General features: G+C 34.5%; 1 long non-coding RNA gene across 2 annotated transcripts; it reads left to right on the top strand.

The window, feature by feature from the left end:
- The first annotated feature begins 211 nt into the window (after window positions 1-211).
- On the top strand, window positions 212-10,684 carry LOC113987624. 2 transcript variants are annotated; one of them, XR_003540598.2, is made up of 4 exons: window positions 7,631-7,696; window positions 9,419-9,507; window positions 9,958-10,050; window positions 10,579-10,684. It is a non-coding gene; the product is annotated as an uncharacterized LOC113987624 (long non-coding RNA). The 2 variants fall into 2 exon arrangements; XR_005565646.1 differs by lacking the exons at window positions 7,631-7,696; window positions 9,419-9,507 and adding an exon at window positions 212-304.
- The last annotated feature ends 13,824 nt before the right edge of the window (window positions 10,685-24,508 follow it).

Here is a 24,508-nt window from a genome sequence, read left to right as displayed (position 1 = left end):
TCTCTGTCCCCGGAGATTTTTAAGATGAGACTGGATGTGGCACTTAGTGCTATGGTCTAGTAACCACAGTGGTAGTGGATCAAGGGCTGGACTTGATGATCTCAGAGGTCCCTTCCAACCCAGCTGATTCTATGATTCTATGATTCTATGATTCTATGCCTAGTCTCTGGATCCCAGGCAGAAGAGATCAGTGCCTCCCTCTCCAGTTCTCCTTCTCAGGAAGCTGTAGAGAGCTAAAGTGAGGCACTTTCCCCTTACTTTTTAAGCTTTTTTTCAGTGCTGTTTCTCTAATACTTTTGCTCAGGTGAGTGCAATTCCAAGGTGTGTCAGGTTTGTCTGGACAAAAACATTTGATAAATACACCTGCTGTCTCTTTCAGCACAGGAGCAATTAGTAGTGTTAGCATCTAATTCATCAAAATCAGAGTTCACAGACCACCACATTATTTTGTACAGAGGAAATGTAAGGCATTGTTATTGTTGTTGCAGTGTTATTGTTTCAGATAGGCTAGGACAAGAATGTCAAATATTTTCTAAGGGGATAGTTGAGTTTCCTGTCAGCTTTGGATGAATTCAGGTTTGCTCTCAATTCCTAGTGAAACACTTTATGATATCAGTGACATGCCTAGTGATTAAGGAATATATCAGACTGAGTTTTTGTTGTTTAGCTTTGTTCAGTGTTTTTACGTGACATGCAGGATCCCTGTAAGAAAAGAGCTCATTTTAAGAGTTACAATTTTACCTTTTTTTTTCCCTGCTATTGTATTTTCTCAATTCTTTCATGTTTGCTTCTGTCCTAATTCATTCTTTCCTTCTATATTTTATTCAATGAAAAAGTCTTAATATCTCCCAACAGTTTTGCCTCCTTTCCTTCTGTGATATGTACACTAAAATAATCACTCCTAAGACAGTGAATATGGTTGCTAACAGAACATCATCAGGCTTTAGAGCTAAATATCACAATGAGGTTAATGACAGATGGGAAATGCTCATACATTGCAGTCATGGTTTCAGTCTGTCTGCAAACACAGTTTGCATTACTTTATGTTTTGCTTTGAAAGAACCTCAACAGCTTGGGTTTCTTTTTAAGGTTAAGGTTAAAACCTATGAAATCTGAATATACCATTGCATCAATATTGAAGCAAAGCAAATAAGCACGTATGTCCTGTTTTATGGGTGTCTGATTTTTCTCAGCTGAAAGCTCAAGCCAGGGATGTAGATTGTTTTTTGGGTTTGTTATTTTTTTTTGTTTGTTTTTGTTTTTGTTTTTGGTTTTTTGTTTTTGTTTGTTTTGTTTTGTTTTGTTTTGTTTTGTTTTTTTTTCCTCAGTCAGTAATAGTCCAAAATCCTTGGTATACCACATTTCTATCAGATATATAACACTCTTATTTTTCTGAAACACTGTCATTTTCCATCACAGGAAGACCTTCACCCCATTATAATACTTAATCTAAAACTTCTAGGGAGGGAGGTCAGGTATGAGTCTAGCTACCTGACCGAAGGAAGGCAGGTCCTCAAGGATGGCTTTGGCAGTGTTGCACTCAAAGCCATCCATATGACTTGGCCCAGCTTGCCTCAAGAAAGCTTTCATGCCACGTGTAGAAGTGTAATCACACTGCCTTCCAGGCCACCTCCACATAGGTAACTTCTTTTTTCTGTGCTCTCTGCAGGTATCTCTCCACATCTGTCTCTATCACCCCCGATCTTCCTAGCCTGCGTGAGAAAAATTTCTCTTGCACTTCCCTTGTTCTGTCATCAGGTCTTATAGTAGGCAGCCTACTAATTCCAAAGCCTGCATTTTACTATAATAGTTATTCTTAAAAAAATAAGAGCTCAAGTTTCTCCACTATCAGTAAGTGGAGCTAAAAAAACCAAGTACAACAATTCTTGGAAGTGTTTGATGACACATGATATGCCTGTTAACACACGATGCACTGCACTGCTGTTCAGAAAGCAATGTGTGTGACACGCAACAGATGCCCCATACTCAACCCTGAGTAAACTTCGCAAATGTCTAAGTGGCTGCCTAAGCCCAGATATATCTATTGCTTTGTAGCCCTTGAGAAGAATTATCAAAAAAGGTCCAAGATGACATAGCAGCTACTGGCAAGTGTGCATGGATTGCACGGACTTAAGTCAGAAGGCAGAACCTTAAGATCAGTGCACGTATTTCTGTAGAACTCTAATGGACTGCAGGAAAAGAGAGTTCAAGTGAGTACTGATGAGATATAGAGGGAAAGAAGAAGCCGACCTGCCTTTTCCACTGAGCTGTTAAAAGGTCTTCCTTGTTGGGGTTGATGGAATCTTATTCTTATAATATTACACAGGGAATTGGCATATGGATTTGATGCTCCTAGAAAGATAATAAGATCTCTCCAAACCCATACAAAGAGGTTCTTAAAGTGTAGCTAGCATGTCTTACATTCCTAGTGCACATCGTGGGGCTAAGAAGTCAGCATAGTCGATGAACACAGAGATCACATGGGTAGGACTTCCCATCAAGAGAAATATTTAGTTCATCCCAGAATGGAGCTTGCACGCACATTAACATCTACACAGCATAAGGAATAATAGATTAGGATGTTGGCAATAAACAGGGAGTGGACCAATGCAACAGTGTAAACATATTTTGCATCTGCAACATTAAGTAACATTCCACAATTCTTCTCTTCCATCTTGTCCAAATGAGTTCTCTTGGCTTGAAGCCATTTCTCCATGATAAAGTCAATGGCTTTAGCAATGCTAGACAGGCTGTGCCCGTTATCTTCACATCTTTTTTTTTTTTTTTTTTTTTTTTGCATTTTTGCATTGTTACAGCTGCTCAGCCAAAGCATCAACAATTTATTTCCATAAACTTAATTGAGCCAATAACATTGTAATCCAGTATAAACAGAGAAGCAATTGATTGCAATTAGGCAAAAGTTTCAGTGTTTCCAGGCTTGCAGCCAGTTTGTGGTTTATGAAATTTAACTAAGTTACAGCATAGTCAGTTTTAGTCAGTTTGCTATTAAAAAACCCCAGCGTTCTAGCCAACGACACCCTGATGATAAAGGAGGAGCATGAGGAATGGATAAAAAGATCTTAGTGATGTTTTTTTACAACAGCCATACCCTGCCACTGACAGTGGGAATCACAAAAATAAGAACTTTGCCATTCTCGAAGTGAACCAAGTTGTGTAACCAGCAGCACAAAGTCACAAAGAGGTCTGTCTTGCTGTTGCTTCACAGTTAGTTCACTGTGGAAAAGAAAGCAGTAAGGCAGACAATGCTCACACAAATATGCTCTAAGGTTTGTGCTATAGTTAAGGGAATTAATACATTTAGAAAGCTATGGCAAATCATTCAAATCCTGAAAGATAAGAAGATACTACATTAGTGCTGGAAACCTGAGAAAAAGTGTAATAGTCTGTTTTAGAATCAAGATGTAAATATGTAAATGAAGGTTTAATGTTAATGAAGTTAGGAAAGACTGAATGACTCCTGATGATACTCTTGAAGAACCACAGTGTATACTCTGATGTTTACACTATTATAGAATATCAACAATGCTTTTCATATTGTAATATGGGCAACAATTTGGCATAACAGCTGGATAACAATTAAAAAATGTGGGGTTTATACTCACATAATCATTATAATGTTGCTAATATAGTAAAATCCAAATGAAAGCACTCTTCCTTCATAGCTATTTTTTTAGCAACAATTATAAAAAAGATGTACAGCATAGGCTGTGTAAAGTTTAAAGGGATTATTCCAATAACCAATACAATATGAAGAATTTGAGAGCAGTTTAGTTCAGTCAATCTATCCCTTTTTTTTAATTTATCTAATTTTTTCCCTAGTTGTGCATTTGAAACAGGTGCCCAGAAAGGTTGTGGAATCTCCCCCACTGGAGATATTCGACAACCATCTGGATGCAATTCTGTGCAATGTGCTTTAGGATAACCCTGCTTGAGCAGGGAGAATGGACGAGAATTGAACCAATTCTGTGATTCTATGGTTTGCTTAGTCTTATTTCTGTCTTTATGTTCCTGGATATCTCCAAAAGACACACAAATGTTGTACCCAAAGTGGAACTTTAGCCTTAAAGTGACATTTAAGGACATTTTTAAAATGCAGACAGAAAATGGGACCTTAAAGGCCAAAGACAAGATTTGTGAAGGTAATAAGGTTGTCCTGCTTTGTCCTCAGTGGCTAGGGCTTTCATTTAGCAGAATGAAGACCTGAGAGGTCAGCTTTGCATCTAAGCAGCGCTCTCTCATTTCTGTTATTCTGTGTGCATAGAGAACATGCACAGAGATTATAAGAGGTTCTGGGTCAAACTCATTGTGGGTAAATAATTTTGAGACTGTTGGACCAAGAAGAGAAAATCAAAAGGGCTTCCTGATTCTTCTATAAGAGATATTACAAAAGTAAAATGATTCCAAAAGAAAGCCTATATCCATACTTTAAAGTTTTTGTCTGTGTAATGGCTTCAACAGTGAATCAGCAAATCTGTAAATGCAGTTTGAGTAAATGTTATAAACCTAAAAAAGAGCAGCTGTTAAATCTTTTAACATCTGTAAAGCTTCTTTTAAACATTTGGAAACCTGCTCTCCCTCTCATGATTAACTCCTTGTTGGTAATATTATACAGGATGGGTGCACCAACTGTCAGGACTTTTTTGTTGTCAGGAGCTATTTCCATTCCACTTTAGTTGAAAGGTTGCTTTTTCCTTTTGTGAGGCCATAATCTAGCAGGGGTAGAAATAGTATACACATTATGCTTTCCCAGAGAAGTTAAAACCATGCTTTAAATATATATGGTTGGCCTCATTTAACATTATATATCATCACAATTATTCTAAATATTAAAAAATATCTGGGAAACCAATGAATATACACAAATAATAAATAGGATGATACCAGTGTACTAATATTATTTTTACTAAGGCTTTAGATACAATTACTGTTTATTTCCAAACAAAAATCTGCGTATCTTGAGAAACAGAAAATCAGAATCCTTTTTGGCACAGTAAGTCAACACCAGAGTCAATAGCTTTGTTCTTCATTTATCAAGATCTACCTCTCAACAGTGAATTATGAGACAATATAATAACTCTACATCAAACTGTCTCTGCTTTTATACAAACTGAGTTTTACTGTGTCAGTCTTGTCAACACTGCTGAATATTAATGTGAATAAAGTTAATTGCTGGGTGTATAAAGGTCTGATGCAGTCAAAGTGAAAGAAAGCACCTAACAGAAATCTGTCATTTTTGAAAAGCTGTAATTTATTTCTACTTCATGATATGTGCTGACAAGTTTCAAACCTTACTCTAGTCTTTACCATAAATTGCAATTATCATAATTCACAGCAACATTTGACCCAGAGGTTGGGACCTAGTTTACCATATATAAAAGTCTTTACATCTCAGGGAATTCACTTGCAAACTCCAGCATGTATTTGTCATTGCAAATCCAATTATTTTCACTCTACACTGAACATGCACAGTAAATTTTGTGACTTGCACTGCTTAAGAAAAGAAATAGCACATTGCTTCAGCTGAAACATAAAGTGTTTATGACAAAATATTTACAGATATTTAAAGACTAAGATTGAATTTCAGTATGCCTGCACAATTATTACTAAGTTTTATAATATTAGGCACTGGTGACATACAAAACCTGATGATTTTTGTTGAGTATTTTTATAACCAATCAACATTGGTTATAATAAATGTTACTGGTACTATCAAAATCATAGCTGAAGTTAACTCAGTTTAATCCCTGAACTTTTGATCATCTGTTACTCAGTATAGTTTATAAGATAAGTGTCGATGAGTATTCAGTTCCTGGACCAAAGCAAAATTCGCAATATGACTGAGTTTATGGTGAATGTCTCTGGATTTATAAACCTAGTTTTGAAGGCTGGGTTTATTATGAGCCTTGTCATTTCTTAAGCTTAATAAATGTAACCTGCAGATACAAAAATCTCTATTTAAAATTGTATCAATTTAGAAAAGATCACAGAGATTCTGAAGTTCATCAGATGATGCAGAAAATAAAAAGAAATGTGATACCTCTAGAACATCAGACTTTTCAGAAGATTTAAGATTCTTCAGAAGATGCTGTAATTTTAGTAGTAGCACCTGTAATTTATGATTGCTGAGTACACTTTCAATTAACTACACAGCTTTATTTATATTGACTGTACCTTTGCTTTCTTAGGCCTGTAGCTCGTCAACTAAGCAACTAACAATGGTCTTTCCTCCATAAAAGTACCTTTTTAGCTAAACATGATAATCTGCACTTTTGTAAAACCTCCAAATTCCCATTTACTTCTCTGAGATCAGAGTTAGTATTTTCTTCCTACTTCTCTACACAATTTCATTAACAGCCTAGAGACAATATTTAGAGAACCATAAACAGGTAAAACAACAGCAATAATAGTAATGCCCTGAGACCATCACTTGGAATAGCGGAAAGCTATCTGCACAGGATATCTACATATCTACTCCTCTTAACAAAGCACATTTTCAATTGCTTCTAAACTAACTTCTCAGCTTTGTAAAAAAATGGTAGAAGATATCCGAAGCATCACACCAGGGAAATAATACATAGAGTATTAGATGAAGCTGAGATACAGTACATGGGTTTTGATAGCAAGATTTTAGGTTTTCTGTGAATTCCTTTCATGGTGGCACACGGAATAGTAATCTGAAAACATTACTTACTTGAGTGCATAGATAAATGATAAATGTCAAGGAATGGTGTCAGAGGAGAGAGGAGTGCTGTTCTACCAACCACAGGGACTAAATCTTAGAGAAGAAGTTTAGGGTTAGCAGACAGAGGCAGAAATGCAGAATAGTTTATAGTATTTTAGATATAACTTACTGATTTGATTTCTTCAGTAAAAACTGTAATGGAAAGGCTTATGAAGCTAGTGTTGTCCCAGTCTTAAAAATTATTGTTATCCAAAGCCTTTCTGTCTTCCATTCCTTATACAACCATTTGTTCTTCACTGATAAAAGAAAACTGAAAAAAAAAAATGTTTTAAATGTTGCAATTCTCTACAAACATTTGATTATATACAGGAAGAGGGTCTTGATTTGTTTTCTCCAGTTGCATGATAAAGAATGCTAGCTTTTGACAGAAATATAGTGGAATAACATCGTGGTGAAATTATGTTGCCTTAGCGGCCATCTCTATTGTGCATTTCTCTGTGGATTTTATTTGAAATACTGAAACTGCCTTACAATGAACATATCTGAATGCTTTTATCCCACATCATTTTTTCTAAGTGGCGCTAGAACTGTTAAGATTGAAAAATTGCATATTGAAGATGCTTAAGGTTTACACCATTATTTGTAGACATATATAGAGAACAATAAGAGAAAAGAAATACTGTAACAAAGACAGCAGGAGAAAATCCATATCTGAACCTCAGATTCATATGTGAGCTCCTAAAAATAATTAGGTATTCCGGGGAGGATTCTATATTTCATTATTGGCAGTACTACATTACAACTTCAATTTTACCAAACGAACAAAAAGCAGTGACTTGGGTCACTATGTGAGAACAGTAATATCTAAAAGCTTTTTTTTTTTTTTTTTTGTCTTTACAGAAAAATAAGTATTAAGATATGGAACCTGCAATTTAGAGGTGCACCAAATCTTCCGTGCAAATTATGTATACACTTTTTATTATATCATTCTGAGTATCCTTTGCCACAAGCAAATATTTAACCATGTGATTAGACCAATGTTTCTGCAACCTTTACCAAAGATACTTAGGAAACAGTTCCCCTATGGCAAACAAGTAAAAGCAGTAGATTGCAGGATTAATTCATTTCACATGTCCTCCCTTTCTGAATTATTTCACTTCCACATGCATATACTTTTTGAAATCCAGATTATGTATACTTAGAATATAAGTCCCTGAAGTATTGTTCTTCTTAGCAAAAAGTATCTGGAAGAAACATTTAGAGTTGATTCTGGGTTAATTACTATGGTCTAAAAACATTTCAGCAGACACCTGCAACAAATCCTCATCTATAACAAAGCTAGTTGTAACAGCTACTTGTCTGGAATTCATGATCTTATCCCACTGCCTACTGAGTATATGCCTGAATAAAAAATAATGATAAATTATATGTGCGCTAGAGCAATAGCATGTCCAAGTTTGGACAGATGTAGCATGTAACCCATCCTTTCCTCACTGGTTGACCCTTTCAGCTGTGGTCGTGAAACATGCTTATTGTAATAAGGTAAAAGCCCCACCTTTTCAGATCTTGAAAAGTGTTATTACGGAGAATTCAGTCTTATTATTACCAAGAACTTCTTTTAATCAGAATTTCTAAACACTTAGGGAATTAAGCAAAGCCTTGAGCACTCGTCCATGGGATTAAATCTACTACACATAAACACCTTATAAATCTGCCAAAAGACATAAATCTGAACAGCAAGACCCTTTTTCCCTAGACATATGCTACGCTTTTAATAAGGACCTGGCTCATTTTCAGACTTATCTTTTGTTAAGGCAGAAGTGAAAGGAAAAGCCTTGGAAGTAGTTAGAAAAACAGTGTAATCACTAAGATACCATTATCCTGTCTCTTGTAGATTTTATATTTGAGCTTCTCAAAGCTATGGACAGCAAATTACTCATTTGATACCTGAGCTGAATAAAGAAGATTGAAATTTGGGCTGTTAATGATCTCTTCACTCTGTTTGGGAGCTTCTCTGTAAAAGCTCGTGCATAGCACAGATGCTCGTTGTCTACATTATTCCTAGGCACCCAACAAAATACAGAGGTGGAAAGTGTCATTTATCGTAGATACACTACTGCTGAAAGAAATCTTATTTCTATATGAAATGTGTTCTGAAAAGGGAAATGGTTTTCTAGGAGATTAGATATAACTTGCAGAAAAATGTTAGGTTCTTTTTTATATTTTTTTTGGTAGTTAGTGACCCACATTACTAGATACATTACATGAATAATCAACTTAAATGAAACAAATTTTGACTATCAATTAACATGATGATTAATAGGAGTATAGACAAATAAATATAACAATAAATTATTTACTCAAAAAATTATTATCCAGGTAGTATTTTTATGCCTAATTTTTTAAAAGTACTGAAATGATAAAAGAGCACTACTTATTTGTTTAAAGATACAAAGTAATTTTTAATTTTGGTTTGTCGCTTCTAGATAGAACTTTTTACTGCAAAGTTCCCCAGAAACTCCAGGGAGATAGGAGAAATACCATTATCACTGATGGCACAAAGCTGGAGTATACAAAAGATTAACTGGCATGCTCCAAGTCACACATATATGTGAGACCTGGAAATTCAGTTTGGGCATATAGGCTTCATGTTGTGATCAGGCCACAGACATCTGACTTCTTCCCAGTTCTCTTCTTTACCCTTTTATTACCCAGGTAAATGCAGCTATTCCGGGATGCCATTGCTAGTTCCAAAAATCATTTCGCGGTCATTAATTTTCTTCGATCCTTTATCACCCACTCAGGTTGGTAAAATGTGTTCGTGGAATTAGTATGATTTTCACCTTTCTTACAGATGGCATATATCAGACAGAAGTGCATCTGGTTCTGAACAGCCTCAACAGGGGAAATAATACTATCTTTATCAAAGAAAAGGTTGATCATGTTCTACTTGGTACCTCAGGAAAAAATCTTTTCTGTAGAGCCAGTCTATAATGCTTATTCTACAGGCATAACTATGAGGCCAAAATCTGATTTAATGTATTATAGTTTCCTTTAGTCTGTTTCTCACTTCTGTTACATAGAAGTTTGTCACCAATTTATGACTTTTGAATACTTGACAAACTCTTTAGAGAATGCTTAAAAAATAGCATTTCCATTTTGTTGCATTTTTTCTTCTTTTTCTTTTTTATTGTTTTTCATTTTAATTTGATTAATCTTATTTAAGTATCTTTTTGTATTTTCTTAATTTTTAGAGAAGTTTTCAGACCTTCAGTCAAGAATGAGAAAAGGCGCCCTGGAGCGCAGGTAGCAGAGTTCTCAGCAGTATGCTCTTAAGGGTCCTTCAGGTATTTAAGTTTATTAAATAATGTGATCATACATTCCAGCAGATACACAGTCCATTATAGGGGAAAGCCTTGATGAATAAATCAATTTCCAATTTTTAATTTGCTCTATTAAAAAAGATACTTATAGTCTCTTCTTTCTATCCTGCAAAGATTTAAAGCAGAAAATGAAAAAAAAAAAAAGAAAAAAAGGGTGGATTATCACTAACTAAATCGTTGAGGAAGTCCTGTTACACCGCCCCAAAATTCTTTCTCCAAGAAAACAAGATTAGCATTGAAATCCTCTGTGCTATGTTGTTAATTACATTAAGTAATAACAACATTAATGTAGGAAATGCTGTTAGACAAAGATCCAAAATAAAAAGAAATTTAAAAAAATGTGCATCCATGACAAAAGCAACCTCAAGAAATCACTTTTTTTTTAAAGACAAAGGTGAAGTAACTTAGCAAACCCCATTGACAGAATTACAGTATTAAAGATAGGCAGCATAAAACCATAACTGTGCATTTTTTTACTGATGTTTTTCCTAGAGTCCAACCCCAAAGTTACTGAAGAGGAGAACCTAGACTACTGAAAGGAAAAGAAAGAAACTATTCACTCCACGAAAAGACATTTATACAGTTTAACTTTAGTTTAGTTTAGTTCAGAAGAAATAAAAATTTGCATGAATGAAATTAATGGAAACATTTTATTTTGCTTCTCCTCTGATTTTAATAATCTAACTGGTAAGACTCTTGCATGCTTGGAGACATCTCACACAGTAGGTTGCTATGATGAAAAAGTAACTTCAGAGATTTATAGAACAAAAAGTAACATTTGTGGGGAACCAATTGAGTAGATAGTGGTGAGACTTTTTTCTAGGAGGTGGCAGTAGATGAACATCTGCGGGGAAGCCAATAGCAACAAATCTGCCTGACATAAAGTAAAAGAGCAGTTCTGATGGGGAAATGTAGAATGAGCATATGTCAGCTTCACATGGATATTAAACTTGGGATGACATTTTCCTTAAAAAAGAAAACCAGATTTTAATATTTCCTCTTTTGCTGTGGACTGTTTGGAATAATGTGCAAATCATCTGTCAGGCACCATTTAACCTATCTAAATGCAAAAAGATGAATTTGGAATACTATCAAAGCCCATATTGAATAAAGAGAACCATTCTGTTTCAGCAGCAACACAAGAGACCTGTTTTTCATTATGCATGTGAAGTGTTTAATTTAAACTGGTAATCGTTAACTACGTCTGGCCTAGAAGAGCTGTGCAGATCTGGGGAAAACACCCATAAACAAAAACCCCTCTACTGCCCTTCAATTTCTTCTTTTCTAAGCCAAAAAGAGAGAGAAAAAATATTTCTGGAATATATGAAAATTGCTTGTGTGAAATATCTTTTTCCCAGAATGTGCAGAGAAAGAAAGTAAGAAGTTTATAGATCACAGTGAGAAGCCTATGAACCTTAGAGTTACCTGTATTAAAATATCTGAAAACCAGGAATACTTCACAATGGAGTCTGAAATTAGAGGTTGTTAGGGGAGTATACACAAAGCATTTATGAAAAAGGTATCTTAGATGTCTATGGTTTTCAGAGGTTTAGGTGCATGTGGTTAGCTTTGCACAGAGGAATCCTAGCCTCAGCATGGAGCCTAATTCTGTTTCCCAGATTAAGTGAATTTGCCATTATTCAAAAAGGGGTTTACATATTTTATTAATAAATTACACTAATAAAATATGTTCATCATTCACAAGTAATAAGTTTACTTTAATAAGCAAATAAATATGTTATTTTAATAAGAAAATAACTATTATAGAACCCAGACACTGTGTACTCTTGCAAAATTAAACTAGCATATATACAGTTCAAACAGAAGGCAAAAGTTCAAAATCTTCTTTGACTAAAGCATTTATATTTTCCAATGAAAGTAACTATTGTCCAAGTCTGTCTGGTTTTGACACACAGATTTCAAATGTTTCCTGGTCCAATGAGAGAAAGAAGAAATTCAATTTTAAAGAGAGCGAAAATTAATTTTACTGCCTAATCAATCCTTCTCCAGTAAAGTGATAAAATATATACTGATATAGGTTAATAAACTAAAAGAAAGCAAACAGAGAAGAATAAACACAATTTCTAGCAACATTTCTAGAAAAGTATAACAATTTTAGCTGTAAATTATTCAGAATGTAATACTCTGAGAGTGTCTTAATAATAGACAATATAAGTAAGTAGTACCCAAAATTAAATGGTATCCAGTATTATAGTCTTGTAAAAGAACCTTCTGAAAAGGTTTATTTCCACAATAATTTTATAGGAATTCAGTAATACTTCCTTGAAGACAACTGGTGACTTTCTTTGTTTTCCTTTCAGGCCTGTCATGGTGTGGTTAACAATAGATTTTAAAAAGATAAATATACACCTAATTATTTCTCTTCCTTTTCAAAGTTTGATCTGATGGAAACCAAGCTCACCAAACAATTTATATTAGCCTTTGCTGTTAATATGCAGGCAAAATACTGTTTCTCATATCCAAATGGACTCTGCTGGATTGTATGGAACCTTGGGAACCTTGTGGCAGCCATAACTAATCTTTTTTTTTCTGTTCCAAGTACTTTTGGATTGCTATATCAAATGATACTTAAGTCAGACTGTCCCAAATCCAGTGTCAACAAAAGACTGATTAATATCTTCATGTTTATATGACTTTGTCAAATTTTTAATCAGTCCAAGTGACCATGCTGGAAAGAAATTACTGTGATTTATGGGACCAGAATGAAGATTCAAGAAGAGATAAAAATGGACCTAATGTAATTTAACAGTCTGTTAAAAATGTGCCCCACATTAAAATACTTTAACAACAACAAGACCACTTGCTTATGTAAGGCGTAATTTTAAAATACTATAACAATTTTTTTCTAAAGGAATATAAAAATAAGTATCTGAAAACTTTTTTAGCTGTACTCAGTTGTAGAAATTTTACAGATCCATAAACCTGAATGGTGATGTAGAATGGGGCAGGAAAAAAGGCAAAGGTTTTTCTTACACTTGATTCTTAACACTTGTTTAGATTTTACTCTGGATTAATTGAAAATCTGTGAAAGTTGAGGAGCTGAAAAACTGAGTCAAATTTTAAGACTTCAATTTTTAAATAAATTAATAAATGAAATAATGCATGTTTAAATTAATCGGATTTTTTTTTTTACTTGAAAAAGTCAAATAATAGAGTAGTAGCCAATACATATATTTGTCAAACAGTCAACATGATACAACTTAAATGCATTGTCCTTGTACTTCCAGTAGATGGCAGGTATAGTACTTCAAACTTTTTAAAAGTCACAAAACTCTTAACTTTTTTAAACAATAAGATGCTAGTATCAGGGAAATTTTGCTTATAACGCAAACCTTTCCATATACACGTATTTTTATATTTTATATCATTATGTACCATCTTTATATACCAAGATGAAGAGAAATGTTTGATACAAATACATTAATCACTGAAAACAAATTAAAAATTAATAAAAAATAAAAAGAACATACTGAATAACATGCACAAAGAACTGGAATGCTCAGAATAATATTCAAAATAAAATAAAAGGCACAACTGGAAATCTTAAAATAGCAACTTGAAATAATAAACTTTGTATTTATTTCTCTTTTTCATAAATCTGCCTTTTTTTAAAGCAATGGTTGTATCTTTTGCATAAAGGAACTTTCAATTTTCTGTTATGTGTCGCTGAAAAATTAAGAACCATGATATAACTGTCAAGCATTTATGAATTCAAACATTTGAGCTGTAAGGTTGTTAGTTAAACCAAGATCAACATACACAAAAAATTATGTGGGTTTTTTTTTACTGCAAGATTGAGTAATAAAATTCTACTTGCAGCAGAGGAGTACCCCCCCTCAGAGCACAGGATAGCTAATATTCAGTTACAGATTAGGTACAAAAGCTTTAATTTTCTTTCCATTGTTCAGCATGCGACTCCATGCCTCATTCACTGCACACTGGTACAACTTCAAACCACTCTGAAGCCTACCTTATTAATTCCTGTAGAGTGCTTTTTTTCTGTGCTATTCAGTTTAATAGCACCATGAATGCCACTTTATCTTAACCAAGTTTTGATTAGTTGACTTTCTGCTGTCTTCTCTGTTTTAGAAACGGGAAAACAGAGATGCTTTGAAATTAAGGTCAAAAATATTCGCAAATGTTCATTGGATTGTCTGACTTTTTGGTGGTGGTGGTGGTACATGTTAAGCATTATAGTAGTACAAATATGTTAAAAAGATTTTTTACTAATTTTCATTTCAATTGTGAGTGCAAGTTGAATGCAAATAAGATAATTGCACACCTAGTGAGAATTAGATTGATGGTTTAAAGGAAAAGACCAATATCACACACAAACTGCCATTAAAATCACCATCCAAATACAATTTTTCAGATATAATGAAACTGTACCTTGTGTTCTCTCTATTCTGTGTCTTATTCCCTCTTATGTATGAAACAGAATAGCACCTACTTTCTAGGTGTTTTCCCTAGTTGTCCACTGTTGGTCACACGCACCAAAAGAAGGGGTGGAGTAATCCCACCAGCACATTTACTGTTCTTGGTTTCTCAGCTCAAGCTCATCATATGAATATTAATTATTCTGTCTATTTCCGGTCTTGGAGCTCATGTCCCCCAACCACCTCTCATTAAATTCCTGATAGTTTATCTTTGTACTTAGTTAACTCTACTGTTCTCTAACCAATATTGACATTCATCACTTTTCCTTTTTGTTTACTTTCCATCCAGCCTTCTCCCTGGCTTTTTATAGACAGCTATCTGCCAGACTACTTCTCTTCTTCCTCCACATTCCAAGTCAGGCTGTAGTTCTTATCTTTCCTCCAACATTCCCTGAAAACAATATACTGGTATCTTGTTTCAATCTTCCTCTGTAATCAATTTTGATTTTGTTTTTGTTTTAATGGCAATTCATCATCCATCTTCAATGTTTCACAGTTTAGACACTTGGGTCCCTTCTCCTGCCTTCCCTGTTTCTCCTAGACTCAGGAGCTATGAGTCCTTTCACTCCAGTTCTAAGATGCCAGACTTCAATGAGATGCTTTCCTTCTTTCTGCTGTCTGGAAATCGCAAAACAAGGTATTACACTGTGTGTCTTCATGAAAGAAACCAGTAACAGATGATCCTGAACATACCAATATTAGTCCAGAGCCTAATATTGACTCTCTCCCTAAATGGAAAAACTCAACTAAGGAAACCTGACTTTTGTGAGGAACTCTAAAGTTTGCCTGGTCAGTCCCATCGTGAAGGTGGCAAAAATCCCATTTTGTCAGTAATAAGAGGTGTGAAAGGTGCAAGTGATAATGGAATCAACACTGAACTTTCTGGAACATATACTGAGTATATACAAAGTAAAGTTCCCTAAAATCCTGTCACTTGAACAATTTTCCTGTTTAAAGGAAATCAGAAGGTTTCCATATGAATAAAATGCTGCTGAATCACCTTTTCTGATTATAAATATGTGAGTTGCAAAGTTTTTCGAGGAAAAGAGCAGGAACCTTTTTTACATGCTAAATATTTTTCCTCAGCTTCATTCTTGGAAACCAGTCTTGGCTGAATTAAAAAATAAAATAAATTCTCATGCCAAACATGAAATATTTCAGAGAAATTGATAAATTAAATAAATTTGTATGACACAGATAATAGGAAAGCAACCTTATTGAAACACCAGGTGATGATACCAGGCATTACAGAAAAAAAACACTTCTCATAACTTTCACAGTGTTTCATCTGCATTCTGCCTATTTCCCATCAGCTGTTGCACTGAGGTAATAATTTGGATCACGAGAGTTGGTTTAAGTAGAGGAGCAATTTCTAGTGAAAAAAATTATGTCTTTAATGTAACCTTATTTATTTATCAAAAAAGTACAAAAATGTATCTTTTGTACTTAGGAGATACTATCTTTGTCTATGCTGCCATGTCCCAGCATGTCCCAGTAGCAATCAGAACAAAGAGCTGCTTACAAGGTGGTTTTGTTTTTTGGGTTTTTTTTGGTTGGTTGGTTTTTTTTTTTTTTTTTTTTTTTTTTTTGGTTTTTTTTTTTTTTTTTTTTTTTTTTTTAAAGGATCAGGTTCCCAGCATTTTGTTTGGAATTCTGCAGCATTTAATTTTTTGTGATAATTTTTGCTGCCCTCTCACACATATAGACATAACATGCAATATAATCTCTTAATTAATCCACCTTCAGATACATTTTTTTAAAAACATCGAGAGGCTTCCTCTATAAATACAATAAAAAATATGAACATCAATTATACATCAGTCTCAACTGCTTAAGTCCTCAGACAGTAGCCACTTTTAAGAGAACTGTGAAACTAATACTAGCTTTTTAAAAGTGGAACTTCTTTAGATTGAAAAATGGTGTTTGCACATTTCTTTAAAAATTCTAGCTAATCAGTGTTTATTTAAATGGTTTACCGCATAGACATGTTACACATACACAGGCTATGCAAGATAACAAAATTGCACCATTCAAATGTGAAAAGGACAATTATATTTTTGGATAGTAAAGATGCTCAATGCTGCTGCTGCTGAAAGGACATAATTTTTCATTAGAACTGAGTAGCACTATTAACCTCAGCCATCTCCCATACTTTTGCCACTTGATTTCACTTGGGAAAAATAATTTTTCCCTGAGAGCACAGAAAAAGGGTAAGCAATAAAAGAACAAAAGACTTCAGGAAGTAGGCCAAAACAAACAACGTTCCCTAGTTAATAATATTGCAATACTTTGCTAGCCTAATTCAGTCTGGAGTCTGGAATCTATTCCCTGTGAACATATTACTGTTAAAAAAAGAGAGAATGGAGCTTTAACATGGCACTCAGTAGTCAGTTTATTTTACAAGTGTTGAAGGCTAGCTGAGAAAGTGGAAAATTTTTGAAGATCTTGTCACATGCTCTAAATATGTCAAACAGATCAAGAACTAAAGCTCTGAATGTGTATTTAGGGATAACACTATACAACAATAACTTTTTTTTTTACACTCCTCTTGCAGCATGGTACTAGTGAATGCAGCCTGAATGCTCTTCCATTGTTTGATTATCAACTGCAAAGTATTCCTGAGGAATTAATTTCCATCACGTTTTAATTCTTTTTCTCATTACCATCCAGCAGGAGCATAACATAGAAAATTGCAAGATTCTCCTACAGTGCAAATCTTCAATATGTCACCAGTATATAAAGCAGTAAGCACCACAAAAGATGCACAGTGATACATGAAAAAGACTAACACAAAAGAGAACAGAAATATCTGAATTCAAATTAATTTATGAAATATCCTATATACTTCAGTGTAAATATCCTGCTATGTAAATTTTCAGTAAATATTATCAGATGATAAAATTCCTGAAAATTGTAAAAACCCACCCAACAATGAAAAAATCAGAAATTATCTTGTTTGTGTAGTTTCAATAAACTACACTGGATGACTCTTCAGTGGTACTAGCAGTCTACAGAAAAAAACCCCAACAAATAACCACAACCCTCCGAAAAGCAGATGCAAAAGTCAAACCCCAAATCTCCCACAAATCATGGTTGTTAGTATTTTGAGTCATTTTACTGAAAAGCTGCACAAACAGTTGTACTACCTTCTTTCATCTTACCTGGCACACTCAGTTCAGTCTTCTATCACTTGTTCTCTCAGGAAAGGATAATAAAAACTAATTTTTTCCCTCCAAACAAGATCTGCTTTAACTGAAATGCTCCAACCCGCTACACATGTGTACTGGAAACAGGCCTGCCCTAATCACTTTTCCTCCTCGTTCAGTGACAAATGCAGTAGAAAGTATCATCACATCTGGAGGCTCTACCCAGTTGGAGCTCTAAAGCAGCCCAGAACTTCTTGTTTACATGTGGACATCAAAACCAAGTTTCCTGTTCTCTAGTGGTTTCGGCCAAAAATCTAATCACGAACACATGCATGGAAGTGGTAGCCATCAGTTTTAGGATATTAGGTCATTGAATTATGAGGAAAAAAACTTGAAGTAGACATTTACTGGAATTTTCAAAATCATTATTTGAAAAACAGCAGCTAGTTATCTCTGAAACTGGGAGTGTGATCAGACTAACAGGACCATTTTGAAAACACTACAAAAACTTTTTAAAAAGCATGAATGCTGGCACAAATTCCCCAAACAATGATAGCAGAATACAGGACTGAAGAACATGTTTATTCAGCATCCCTGTATAGACAATGGAGAGAGACAAGAAACCCCAGAGGGTGAGTCACTTCATAAAATACACAGAAGTGCCTCTCTCTCACCACTGACAATCTAAGGCAGCTCGAATAATTCACTTATAGGAACCTTTGTTAAGTGCATTAAGAAACATGGTATTCATCTGAACTGACATACAAATGAATCTCTAGTCTGATTAGTTCAAAAAGTTCAGGGGGAATGATATAAAGCCGCTCAGTATTAATTTGGACCAGATACAGGACTTGGGATAACTTTTCAATAGCAGTGGAACAGAGAAGGAACACTGAAGCAAAACAATACCAGTATTTTGGAGATTTTTGATGCAAAGAAACCCATGTACTAAACTTTGATCAGGAAACATGGTGGATCTTCCTTTTGTTCTGTATCCCTGACATTTAATGCACTGCAAATGAAGTGGTGAATTCGCAGGACAACAAATTGGCAGACAAGTGCTACTCTGAGTAGGCTGTTCTTTCCAATATGTATATTTAAAATAGAAAGGTCAACTGCATCCAGAAAGAACGTTTAGAACTTTCAAAATTTTTAATATCAAAAGTAAAAGTGTACAATGTACATAAATACCAGAATCTCATATGAGAAGAATCATGTTGGTATAAAAGCTGTCAGTTTCATATGTGGAATATTTACAAGACCTCAAAGAACTATGAAATTATTATTTTTCTAATTTTTTTTTCCTTCTGCAGAAAGCTTTTTGTCTGTGGAAATGTCTTTAAGCAGATTACAGTTAAGTCTCATCTATTCCTTAGCCAAGATCACCTAATTCTTTTCAAACTACTTTTTAAACTTCTCTTTTATCATGAACAGACATTAAAATTTGCTATCCAGACTTCTTGCTTAAGTGTGATATCTAAGATAAATCCTAATTGCACGAGTTTATTGTAAGTTATATTACACGCACATATGACTGTGATTGTTGAAGTTTATTGATTTTCTGTGAATATTTTTGTCATTAAAATACATAGTACTGCGGAAAAAGAACAGAATTTTTATGCATGCATATGAATGAAAATTTGTTTATTTAATGCTTAAAATATATTTAAGAAGTATTTTTGAAATACCTGTCTAATATTTATGTAGAGTTTTTGATGTTTTAATGAACTGTAGTGAAAAGACAATATAGTAAAAAGAAAATATAATGTAGTAAAAAGAATATATAATGTGGTAAAAAGAAAATATAATTCTATAGCCCCAGATAAAACTTTGAAAATACATTTTCAAAATGGTAATAAAACCCTGTCTCTTCTTTTGCAAATTACAATCTTTTGGATAATGTTCATGAACATCAAGTGATTCCTATCGCTCCAAACATTTGTTATTGTATTCCTGAAAGGAATAAGGGAAGTGGTCTCAGAGCTTTGCAATGAAACACTTCTTTGACAACAGCTGAACTTTTTCCCAGGCAGAATAAACTTCTGATGAAAAGTTCTGGCAGAAATGTTGAACATCAATCTTCATGAACAGTATACAGGATAAATAATCCAACTGATATTATTATAAGAAGCACTTTGTGAGTATTAACTAGAGAATTCAGAGCTTAATCCAGTTTCTTACAATATATTCAACATAAAGATTTAATTTAATCTAGTGTTATAGATGAAAATTTAAATATGACAGGCTCAGGAAATACAAAATGCAGGTTCTCACAGCCATTAGCATTAAGCTTCTTTGCAGAGACATTGAATTTTATTGGATCAATGCTGTAAGGATATGCTGCTGTGGCTACAATGCAGTTAAGTGACAGGCTCTGTGAAAAACATAAAATTCAATTTCCTGGCTTCTGCACATTGTTCATAACCTCTTGAATTAACATAAATATTTGTAATGAATATAATATTTGGCATTCCACACTGAATTGTTTTGGCTTTCAGAAAAACAGATGATTTTTCATTGGAAGGCATCTATGTAATCCACCAACTACTGACTCAATTTAATGAAGTGCTGTATATTAAATGTATTTCAGATCTTTATATTCATAGCTGATATTTTCAGTTCCTGGTTTGTACGCTTTGTCTATCGCAAAATGCCTAAAGAGGTAACATATTCTAAACTTTAACTGAAACCCCTGGGGAGGGGGGATTGATTGAAATGAGAAAAAAATGTTTTGTGATAGTTTGCTTCTCTTTTCCCTTCACAGTCCCTAGAGCATCCAGTAGAGCTTCATTCCTGAATGATTTGTATTTGCTTACTTTTAGATACCACACTGATGCTTGAGGACTCACATAATTTATGAAACTTAACTGAATGTATTTAACTATTGTGCTGAATACAGAGAAGAAAGCTTATGATGAGGAACAGCTGCAAGGGTCTACAATGCACAAAGATCGATCACCCTAATATTAAAGATGTGAGTCACTGGGGTGTTGAAAAATATAATTAACTGTTTCCTAGACCACATCACCTCAGATTAGGTCAAAGTAATACAGACCGGCTGGTCCATGATCCCCTGACCCCAAATGTCATTGCTGCAATTAATATGGACCAGCCAAACAGGACCACCAAGGATCTTAATGAGTCAAGCTTTAGACAAATACCTGCTCTTTACTACATCTGTGAGAAATTTCAAAGATATTATCTAAAACTATTATTTTCATCAAATTTCTTAAAATACATCAGATTTACTAAAAAAATCCCAACTTGTAACACATTATGTAGACATTTATAAAAGAGTTCTCTGCATGCTGTGCACTCAAGTCAGAATGGAAAGAAGCAGTTGACGGTTTGCACCAACACACATGCATGCACAGTCTCCTCCTCAGGAGTGCATTTCTTTCTTTCAAGGCAGGAGGCAGGTAGGGGGCAAGTGGTTATTGAGTTAATTTGATATTGGCAATACCTACATTCAATTCGCTGCTCTATTACAGAACAATGTGGTCCATAATTTATGGGAAATTGTCTCAGCTGCAAAGCACAGTGCGCTGGTATGAAATTCAGCTTTGAATAAATTAATTTGTGTCTATGTAGCTGGTTAACTGCAAAAGTATAAATCTTACATATATACTATGTTTAAAGCAAGACTGCATATCTTCTTTTTCATAAAAAGTCATGAATTAAAAATATGCTTCATTCCATGGCACACAATATGGAAATAATAGTCTTGCTCTGCTTTACAAAGCTGCTGTAAAAATATACTTCAAAACCAGTGATGTATTCAGATGGCATGGGATGAACACTTAGAATTTTAAAGAATTCTAAAATACAGTGCTACTATAATACCTGCAAGGTAGCCAGTGAAGTCCACTGATTTGTTTCCTTAGCAAAGATTTGTCTTCAGAATAGGTGTGAAAAACATAAAGGGAAGAGATATTTTTTCTTACTTTTAGAAATACTTAAAGTGACTCTTTACCCGTAACTATTATATGAAAATATTGTGATGACAAAGGGACAAACAGTATTTACATGAAATGTGTAGCATATAGGCAGTATTAAGTCACAAAGACGTTAGCTGTCCACATCACAGAAATCCCTATATTCAGATTGAACTACTTACTTCTGAAAGCAAAAATCCTTTCCAGTTGCACAACACAAGTAATTCAATGGTTTCTGAATTAAACCAGAAAGGAAGTGGCTTTTCTTTAGAAATTTTGGAGCAGCTTCCTGAAACTGTGCGTTGTTTTCACAATGCATGAAAACTACCCCTAACATCACAAAGGTTATGGAAGACTCTTGTTAGTCCTGATCAGTAATATAGGGAAAAGCTAAATCTGTCTATGTGCTGTGTGCTGCAAAGTTGGCTATAGTTTACTCATTGAAACAAATAATTTTTAACAAAGCATTTTCTTGTGCCACTGCAGCTGGTACCCCTATGCACCATAGCAGCATTTCTCTGCCAGCACAGCATTCCATCATTGTTTTTGGTATTAGGGATATATATTTCCACATATACATTTATTGATTCAGCCACATTAGCAGTTTTTAACTGTGGGGGTTTTTTAATCCATTTTTAAGTGACTAAGAAGAATTTTTTTAAACAGAAGTTGTTCAGAATCAGGTTAAAAAATGAAAACAAAGAAATTTGAGATTCTAGAGTGAAATATTTAGCAATAATTTCTTTACCTCTCAGTGTCTTACTATGCAGCTGTGCTGAAACTATCACCGTATAATGACATTGGTGGCACCCTGAAGACCAGATTTTCTGATTGGCCATAGACATTTACACACCAAGTTCTGGCTCCTACAACTCACAGAGAGGAAAATGCCTGACTCAGGGGACACCTACTAGAAGGAGTACAGCATACTGATCAATTTTGTCATTGATCTTTCTCTATATATGTGCCCCGCTACCCTGCAGAATCTCACCAAAGACGACTTATTCTTTGCCTTATTGCCTAAGCCTCCAGATGAAGACTTAGAGTTGCTCCAGTAACTACTGCACCAGAGAACAATACAGGGCAAATTTCCCCTTGGTGATAAACACCATATTCAAAATGGTACTTTTGATTTCATTCATTCTGGGCAGAAGTAATAGATTCCATACAGGTTTATATTTAAGGGCAGGTACTTATCTCAAAATCAAATGAATACATGGGGGTCAGTGCAGGCAATGGCATCTCTGTAGCCTAGAATGTATTTTGTATCCTAGCAATGGCCAGTCTTATTCTCCTTTGCTCTCTGTCCAGTGGTGCAGAGCTGCAGATAGACCTACTACCTATTAACAAATGACACAGTTATTAGGAAAACATGAAGGAAAGAAATGCTGGGGTGCGAATACAGTGCAAAGCAGGTATTGGTCACTAATGAACAACAGAGGTTTGAGGAACAAGATGATACCAGGTACATTCTTGTGTATGATGCTTGGCATCAATGCATGCTGCAGCTGGTCAATGACATATCAAGATCTGATGATACTGGTTCTTATTCCAGCATTCTCTCTGTCTGAAAAAGCCATATTAAAATACTTCTTGATTCGTACATTGTCCTTGCTTCTGGTGACAACTAAAGAGCATCTCTCAGAATCTTAAATTCAGATTAAGTTCTTTACTCTGTTTTAGTTTAAGATTGCATGGAAAATTCTCTAGGCTCTACAGGCTCCTTTTTATGCTTCCTTCTCTAGGAGGTGTGATGCTTAAGAGACTTTCAAGTCTACAATTGGATCTTTGTGCTCACAAAGAATACAGTGAAGCTTCTTGATAGTCTTGCTACCTATGCAAAATCAATTAGAGGACTGGGTTCTATATTTGGAACATAAAAAAATTCCCCCCAATCCCAAAAAATAGGTTTTCTGTGATTAGAAAAATATGCACATCCAGGAGCTTGATACTCGCAAAAAAGACAACCAAGCTGTCTCCTAGTTCTGGAGTTAGAAGAAAATTGTTGATAAGTTCTTGAGAAATGAGAAAAAAATCTGCCTCTATACCTCAAAAGAGATATTCCAGAGACAAATACATTATCTTGTTTTTACAACACAGACCCATGTTAGCCTGATGCTTTCTTGTTGAACCTAATAATGTGTAGTAACAAATGTACAACTTTAAGAAAATCATGCACTCGTGTTTGGAAGATATCCACATATGAATTTGCCCACTTTATTTGCAAGACTCTAAGGGGAAAGATGAAAAAATGTGCCTTATTTCTATGTTTGATTTCCACATGCAAGTTTTTTTTAAAATTTCATCTTTTTTTCCCCTAAAAAACCCCTTTATTCTTGATAATATATAGCATGATCAAGATCAGATTAGTTATGTTTATTTTTATATTTATATTCCCCTGTTTGTCTACCTTCTGTCTAATTTCATAGTGTTACATTCTCTTATATCCCTGAAAGACATTATTCTAATCTAGTTATTTTTAAGACTCTCTTCACATGCTTCATCATGTCAAGATCCATTAAATTTAAGCATAATCAAACACTGTTAATCTGTTTGAAATGTCTTCCTACTCTATCTTACGATTTCCTTGTTTATATAACCCAGGGTGACAATGCTGCAGCATTGTGTAGGGCTTCCTGGTGAAATGTTTGTCTACTATGACAGGGAAAAGATACACTTTTTTCTCCCTGTGATTAAGCCTAAATTATGGTTTAAATGAAAGGGCCTTTTATTACTTGAAGTATTCAGCAACTAAGCTTTTTTTATGTGTACTTTTTTTTTTTTTTTATTTTGGAGCAAGACACAGGAAGGAGTAAGACACAGGAACAGAAGTTTTGTTTCCTGTGTGTATTTAGTTCAATGAGGTTATCCTAAATAAACATAT

The sequence above is a fragment of the Pipra filicauda genome, unplaced genomic scaffold (genome assembly GCF_003945595.2).
Source record: "Pipra filicauda isolate LSUMZ 115617 unplaced genomic scaffold, ASM394559v2 scaffold11_size5308982_pilon, whole genome shotgun sequence".
NCBI classification, from domain to species: Eukaryota; Metazoa; Chordata; class Aves; order Passeriformes; family Pipridae; genus Pipra; species Pipra filicauda.
The sequence above is the reverse complement of the archived record's forward strand: the minus strand, read 5'-3'. Positions and strand labels throughout refer to the sequence as shown.